Raw genomic sequence first — 8,472 nt, 5'->3', positions numbered from 1 at the left:
GGCGCTTGGCAATGGCTGACCCCTCCCCTTCCGGCTAGTCAGCGCATGCGTGTTCTAAGCTCGGGCCGAGGTTGGGGAGGAAAGTGGGAGGGGCGGAGAGGCGAGGGGAGACCGGGCGGGTTAAGGTTTTCGTGTACGCCTGCGCAGTGGCGCACTTCATGAGCTCAGTAGCCCATTAAAATGGCTGCCAGACTGTCTGCGCATGCCTAAACCTGAGCGCTTCCTTGACGGCGCAATCCTGTTCATCTAGCAGGACGCAACCATAACAGGGAGGTTCATCTGTCGAGTCGCCACAGCGTCTAGTTATCTGACGGGAGGTGGCTATGAGACCACCGGCTGCACGTGCCTGAACCGCTTGAAGAAAGGAGAAAACTGATATTTGGCAACTTGGGGAAAAACAGATGGCACTAGAACCAGCTACTCTCAAGCCCTTGAATTACCTCAAAGTGCTGTGGGAGGAAGAACATTTATATTTAAATTTTAAAAAAAGAAACTAAGCTGATAGAGAGACAAGAGTAGGCAGGAGTACTTCCACAGGCCTTGGATTTGCTAAATGAATGAAGAAATGTCCCTAGGAAACCCAGGCCACCCACTCTTGCCTCTTCAAAGCACTCTCTTCAGAAGTACCTTTGGCCAGATAGACTCAGGGTAGTTCCCATAAGGAGTTTACCCTATAGTGGACACCAATCTGTAGGGTCCCCTTTCACTTGTGCTTCAGTAGACTTGGTACTGTCGTTACTCCTAGAACAGTTCTTCACACACAACCTTGTTCCCTTGTGTTCCTTTCATCTCTAAGACCACACATTTCACCTTCATTGCAAGTGTCTGGATGCAACATGACACTGCATCTGGGCATCTGTCCCTGGACAGCTGTCTATCCAGTTCTCCTATCTCCAGCTCCTTTTGCTCAAACTGTCATTTCTATGCTGAGGAAACTAAGACAGGCCAAGACAAAAGAGTCAACATCCAGTGTGGCAGACATAGTTTTAAAAAGACCCATGAACCTCTCCTGGCATTTACATCCCTGTACAATCCCCTCCTTTTGGTTATAGAGAAAAACTGACTTGTGTATAAAAATGCAGCAGACAACCTGTTGTGTAAGATAATATCTGGATAGCAGACTAGGAATCCCCTGTAACTAAGACCAGCTAAAGTTGACTGAGTTTGAGATATCCACACTTATAGCCTCTAATGAATCCCAAATCCTTCAATATTTAGGAGGTAAGACAAACAACAAAGGGGAGGGGAATTGTTACTGAGGAAAACTTTATACCATAAAATGTCCCATTAAGTCCTGAAGTCAGTTCAAGTGACACAGTCTGTCATAGCAGAATCACTGCATTTGCTCTCTAATAGTGTTGGCCACATGATTGGACATGTGGTTTTGCTACAGGTAGCAACTCTGGTGTATGTGGGCAATGATAGAATTTGTCTAGGTTACTTTGCAGAAACCTGAAAACTACCTCTGCTGTGAGTACTGACTCTCCACTTGGCAGAGATGTTATGAATAACAGAACATGGATGAAAAGTTTAGCATGTCTGTATTCATCATCTTTTATTTGTCCTCTTTGCTACCTTCACTCTTGACTCAGATTTGTAGTACTTTTCTATTGATATGATAAGACAAGACAACTTACAGAAGAGTTTATTTTGGACTTAGGGTTTCAGAGTCCACAATGGTGGCTGGAGGCTAGAAAGGCAACCAGGAGACAGAGAGCACATGACAATGGCATCAGTGTTTTGAAACCTCAGAGCCTGCCTCCAGTGACATACCTCCTCCAACAAGGCCATACCTAACTTTTCTTAAATAGTTATACCAACTGAGGAACAAGTATTCAAACATAAGCCTAAGGGCTCAACTGCCACAAGATCCTACTCAACTCTGCATGTACACACAGAAACTCTGAGAAATGTATTGTTATTGAGTACAGTATCAAATATTTATAGTCCTGACACTCAGAAGGCAGAGGCAGGAAAAGGATTAGGAATTTGAGGCCATCCTGAGCTATAACACAAGGGGGGGGACAGTTATGTCCAAGACCACAGGGCTAACTTGGCCATTGGAGCTAGTATGTGCTTCTTGCCAACCATAGTGTGTAGTTGTACTTTTTAATCTACTTTATTTAGTTTCTTATATGTTTACCTCCTTCCAACCCCTCCACCTAGGTAGGAAAGAAAGAAGGTTAGAAGGGATAGAGGATGTAGATCTCTTTAGACTTAGTTCCTGCTGATTAGTATTGTCAGGTTCTTTGGGGCAATACCAATCTCTGTCATCAGGATCTCTAGGAGTCCAGCAAAACAGCAACAGCAAACACAGCAGAAGGATGAACCGGGAGCACCACAAATAGCAGCAGCCTTCTTGTTTCTCAGAGTTTGCCTCTTCGGATCATCCTTTAAAGCATCCTTCTCCTCTCTCTGGGCTCTGGTATTTATATCCTCTCAGAGTTCTCAAAACTAAACTACAGCTGGCAAAACCACACCCCTCTCTGTGGCACATGAGGCAATTATCTGCTGTGGACAAACCAAAAGCAGCTCCATATCCACTTGATATTAAAACAAAAACATAACATAATTTTTTTTTTAAGAAACCAAAACTTCCACTACAAGAGTGACTCAATTATCTAAGGTCCCAAGTCCTTTTAAGGCTCAAACCAAATCTAAAGGCCAGGGTGTTTAAGCAAGACACTGAGGCCAGCTCTAAACATAACTGATGACCTCTTGGAGTAAGTCAACTCAGTAAACTGCAAGGCCAGAATACTTTTTCACAAGAAGGAAAACATGCCCATGGACAATGAAAATTACAAAACTTCCCCAGAAAAATCAATAGAAGCCTACTGCTTTCTCAGTTGAGCAAGCAGCCAGGCCATCTTTTCAACTGGCATTACATTCTTCTGTTCATAAGTTTCAAGAAAGCTTTGCCTGTCTTGTTTATCATACTGGGTTTGGTCCCATTTCTTTTGCTTCCATACTTTAAGATCCAATTATCTGATAACTGGTGATTGTTATATAAATGTATAAGAGTATCAAAACTTATTCAGTGGTGTACTTGTGATCTGTGTGTTATGATGTGTACAAGTTTTGCCTCAATAATTTTAAGTGACAAAACATCTCCTATGTATCTGATAGGGTTGCTAGTCTCGATTTTTAAAAAACCTGACAAGTTTATTAAAAAAAGAAGTAAAATAAATAAATAAAGGAAGAAAGGAAGAAAAGAAGGAAGGAAGAAAGGAAGAGACTAGTTGAAAGTAACATGATTGCCCACATATGCATTGTGAAATATTTCCTATGGGCTCATGTGTTTAGGCATTTGGTCCTCAGTTGGTGGAAGGTTGGAAGGTTGCTGAACTGTCAGGAGGTGGAGGAAGTGGGTCATTGGAACTAGGCTTTTAAGATTCTAACCTGATCTCACTTCCTGTCCACTTTCTTCTATCAACTGGCTCACTCTTCTGCTGCCCCCCCGCCCCCCCAACATGAACTGTGCTTTCAAATGTGGGCAGAAATGAGCCCTTCCTATCTTAAGTTGTTTTCTGTCAGGTACATGGTCACAATAATAACAACAGTAACTAATACACAAAACTATAAATTTTTAGAAATAAGGACTTATTAAGGGGGGAAAGGGGAAGCCAAAGAGAGGTGCCTGGGTTCAACTGAATTGTCAGCCTGCTTCCTCCAGAGAGACGTACTTTGTGAGAACTAACAGAGAGGTGCTTGAATTGTTGAAGCCCATTCTCTATGAATTCATGGTTTAAATACAAAAAGACCTAGACTATAGAGAGTTTTTCTTTAAAAAAATAAATAAATAAGAAGGCCTTTAAAAAGTCTTAAAATGCAGGGTACAAGTAGGTGCCAAGTGTCACACTTAAGCATAGTTTAAGATACTTTAACTAAATACTTTTTTTTTTAACCAGGATGTGGGCAGGGATAAAGAAATGATGAGGTGGTTGGTCATACTGATCACTAGCACTTGGGAGGCAGAAGCAGGCTGATCTCTGTGACTTGGATGTCAGCCTGGTTTACATAGTGAGTTTTAAGCCAGCCAGTGCTACAGAATGAGAGGAGAAAGAAAAGAAAAACAACAACAACAACAACAAAACACGAGGCACTAAAAACAAGGTACATAGGGATAAAAGCAGCCACAGCCACATCTGCTTCCACTTGACGAGCCGACTCAGGGCGTGGATAACAGACATAGTAGGAGTTGGGTTTTGGTTAGAAAGGTGTATTGAGGACCATGCTGAGCTGAAACCCAGGGATATTTTAGAATTCACCCATGACTGGGTGGTGAGGCTGATGCTGCCTAGTGTTAACTGACCCTCCTTTTATATGATCCAAGCATAAGAAATAGATTATGTAGTTCATGTTCAACATCAGCTGTGCTTCGAGTTCATTGGAATTATAGGAGGCACCAGCCAGCCCCTTCCCTTCCTAGCGGGCATCTCAGGACTCTGAAATTTAGAAAGTTCTACTTGACTGAGCCCAGGATACAAAAGGTAGAGGGTCAGTCTCAAGCCCCAAATTTCTCTTTGAATGAGACTTCGTGTTCTAGGCCACTGAAATGGAGAGTCTGGCAGGGTATGAGTTCTGACCTAAGGAGAAGATGACAGGAATTTCTAGTAACTGAAGGATTTTTAAAAACCACGGTCTTGTGACAAATTTGCTTTCTGGCAGGAGCTTCTGCTGGCAACCCTTCTGCAGAACTATATATTAGCGACTGTTTTCTTTTCGTGAGTATCTTGAGTTTGTATTATCTTATTTCCAACACGAAGTTGGGGAGTTCATCCTTTGTTAGTCTAGTATGTTCAGTAAGTCTACAGGCCTGTTTTTTTTTTTTTTAATATGTACATGGATGTTTTCCTGCATGTGTGACTGGTGCCTGAGAAGGCCAGAAAAGGGCGTTAGATTCTCTGGTATTGGAGACAGTTGTGAGCCATAGTATAGGTGCTGGGAAATAGTGCCTGGGTCCTCAGGAAGAGCAGCCAGTGTGTATAACCACTAAGCCATCTCTCCAGTTCTCTCTAATGTTGTTTTAATACATTGTGGTGGTTTGGATAAGAATGGCCCCCATAGACTCATATATGTGAATGCTTGGCCCGGCTAGGAAGTGTGGCCTTTTCGGAGTTGGTGTGGCTTTGTTGGAGGACATTTGTCACCGTCTGGGCAGACTTTGAGGTCTCATATACTCAAGCTATGTCCAGTGTGGCACACAGTGGATTCTACCACCTCAGTTAAGATGTATACTTTCAACTTCTTCTCCAGCACTATGTCTGCCTGCACACCGCCACGACAATAATGGACTAACCCTCCGAAACAGTAAACCAGCCCCAATTAAATGTTTCCCTTTACAAGAATTGCCATGGTCATAGTGTTTCTTCACAGCATTAGAAACCCTAATAGACCCACGTTGTCTATGTGTCCCTAATCTGCTTTGATAAATTCATAGGTGGTACTCTTTTACTTTCATAAACAAGTAACTTGAAGTCTGTGTTAGAGATGGTGCTGGGCAGGTAGTATTGTCTGTGTACTCGAAATGTAAAGAGTTCTCCTGTCCATTTGCACTCCAAATGGAGCAGAATGCTGATTGTGAGTGGAGTCACCCAGGGCACAGCCTGAAAGCCGGGCTCCCAGCAATATAGGGTATCTTAGGGCACATAGACCACTGTTCCCACCTGTAGAGAAATTTTCATTCAGAACATGGCTGTTCTGGCAAGAGATCACATCCAAAGTCCTTTTAGGTCTGTGTGATCTGGCTGGAATACAACATACCTTTAATCCAGGAGACAGAGAAAAGCAGGTCTGAGTTCAAGGCCAGACAGGTATAGAAAAAGTTTCAGATAAAGAAAAGCTTAGTTCCAGGCATGGTGGTGTGTGTCTTTAATCAAAAATAATGAAAGTAAAGTTAGTTTGTAGAAGGAAGCACTCATGTTTCAAAGTCATGTTTAATTGAGTGGCAGAATAAGTGATGGATCAGAGAAAGATGTGACAGAATAGGATATTCCCAGCTCTCCCAGGAACAAGGAAGACAGGGAAGCTACTTAAGGGAGCAACACAGAATGAGAGAGAGAGAGGGGAGGCAGTTTTATAAGGAAGAGTTTTACAGAGAGAGGTTGCATAAGAGAACAAGCTAGACACAGGTTAAGACAGAATGAGCCAGAGAATGAGAAGGAGCCAGAAGATTAGAAAAGAAAAGATTGCTAGAGCAATTCAGAGGCTGAGAGAAAAGCCAGATTGAATAAGTTAGTTGGAAAGGAGTTTGAACCAGAACAGCTGAGGTGAGCCAGCCAGATATGAGTTTAGAAAGAACAGGAAAGGGTGAGTTTATTAAGCAGTAAGTCTCAGAGGCTGAAAACATTCTAGGCCTGGGTTAGATTGTACGAAAGCTAGAAGCTTCCAGGACTAGACCTAGTCTAGCAGACCGAGGCAGTAATCCTCTGAGACAACAATTGAAACAGACAAGTAAAAGTTCCTTTTACACCCACTGCGGTATCCTGGCAAGCCATGAGCAAGCTAGCTGAGCAAGGCCACTGTGTGACCATGAGGCAGTGACATGAGAACAATCGCTATGAATACTGTTTGTGCTGGTTGATTTTGTTTAGTTGTTGTTTGTCAACATGAGAGAAGCTAAAGTCATCTGGGAAGATAACTCAGCTGAGAAAATCTTCCATCAGATTGGCCCATAGACAAATCTGTGGTACATTTTCTTGGTTGTCGATTGATAGTGTGTGGGAGGCAGCCGCCAGCTGTGGGTAAGCCCTAAGTCGTATAAGAAAGGAAACTTAGCAAGCCAGTAAAGCAGTGTTCTCTGCTGCCTCTGCTTCAGTTCCTGCCTCCAAGTCCCCACCTTGCTTGAGTTCCTGAGATGGATTCTGTCAATGTCGGAATATGATCGGGACATATAAATCAAATAATCTCTATCTTTCTCAATTTGCTTTTGGCCATAGTATTTATCAAAGCAATAGAAAGCAACTAGAATACCATCCAAGCCAAAAAAGCAGGCCTCCTATCCCAGGTAGTATGACAGTTATGTGGTCAGGTTAGCCTCAGTCTCATATTCTTCTTCCTACATGAGAATTTCTGGAAGTCTGATGATAGACTTGCCTCTTCTTCCCAGTAGCATCCAATCCAGACAAAACTCCACTACCCAAATCCTCTCCCCTATGTACCTGTGCTGTCCTCTTTATGGGGAAAAGAACAGTTGTTGGTGTTGCACAAAGGAGCACATGAACAGAGTGAAAGAATTTGGCAAGGTGATTTCTTTTTGCAAAAAGAATGTGTCAGAATGCAAACAGGGATCTTGAACACACTTACCAAAATGCTTTCTCTATTTCATTCCTGACATAGGGATTATTTCATTGGTGGGAGCTCAATGGCACACTCTAATGCAGTTAGTTAACAGATGCAAAGGGGGAAAGAGGATTTTAGGAAGTAATGAATTTTTATTGGGATGACTACTTTTGACAGAAAAAAATGTTTTATATCTTTGTTATTTGTTATGTTCTATTTATTTTGCGTGTGTGCACATGCATGCTTGTCTGTTGTATGACAGTTTCCTATGAATTAAAACATTCTCTCATAGCCTCAGGAGGTCCTAGGTCTGGGAGAATAGAAACTTTATTCCCACAGTTCATCCCCAGCAATATAAAAAGAAGTAAGTAACTTCTGGGAGAGTAGACTCTAACCAGCTGAGCTTCAATGAAGACAGAAAGGATTCTTGGACTGTTGGTCCACGTGCAAGTTGTGCAGAAAGCTCCAGCTTGCATCCTTTGTGTTGGGGTGGGCTGTTCAGTGATGTGACTGCTTTTGAGTTGTCTTTTATCCTTGTAAGTAATCCAACACCCATCTTGCTGTAAGTTCATCAGGTCACCAAATTGGTCTTTGGTCTTTGTTTCCATTTTAACTTTGTTCTGTTTAGGGCTCCTCTTTTAGTGCAAGCATGTGTGTGTGTGTGTGTGTGTGTGTGTGTGTGTGTGTGTGTGTGTGTTTGTGTGTGTGTGTGTTGCATCTCCCAGGGGAAATTTTGTCACACAGTAGTATCTGTCTACCTGTCTGTGTGTGTATGCTTGCCACACAACATGAGTGTATGTATCATAGGACAACATGTGGGAGTTGGTTCTCTCCTTCTACCACAATGGTCCCAGGGATCAAACTCAGGTCAGGCTTGGCGGCAGCCACCTTTCCCAGCTGAGACATCTGGTCAGCTCACTATACTACCCTTTTGAAGTCACTCTTCAGTTTCTATGAGATGTATTCTCCTGCTGAGCTGCAGGTGTGCTCTTGGAAGCATTTGGCCAGAGGGCTTTGACATACCCAAGACTACAACTGCCGAGTCTTGTGTGTACAGTTTCCAGAAATGTCACAAGTGGCCACCCCATTCTCTGAAATAGACATTTTCTGTCATAGCAACTACGTGTCTTAGCCCCTGTCTGCTCTATCTATTAGCTCTCTCTTATTCGGAATCCCATGCCATCACTGAAG

This window comes from Psammomys obesus, unplaced genomic scaffold, assembly GCF_907164565.1.
Source record: "Psammomys obesus unplaced genomic scaffold, mPsaObe1.curated_primary_1811, whole genome shotgun sequence".
In the NCBI taxonomy this organism is placed as follows: domain Eukaryota; kingdom Metazoa; phylum Chordata; class Mammalia; order Rodentia; family Muridae; genus Psammomys; species Psammomys obesus.
Note: the sequence above shows the minus strand (reverse complement) of the source record.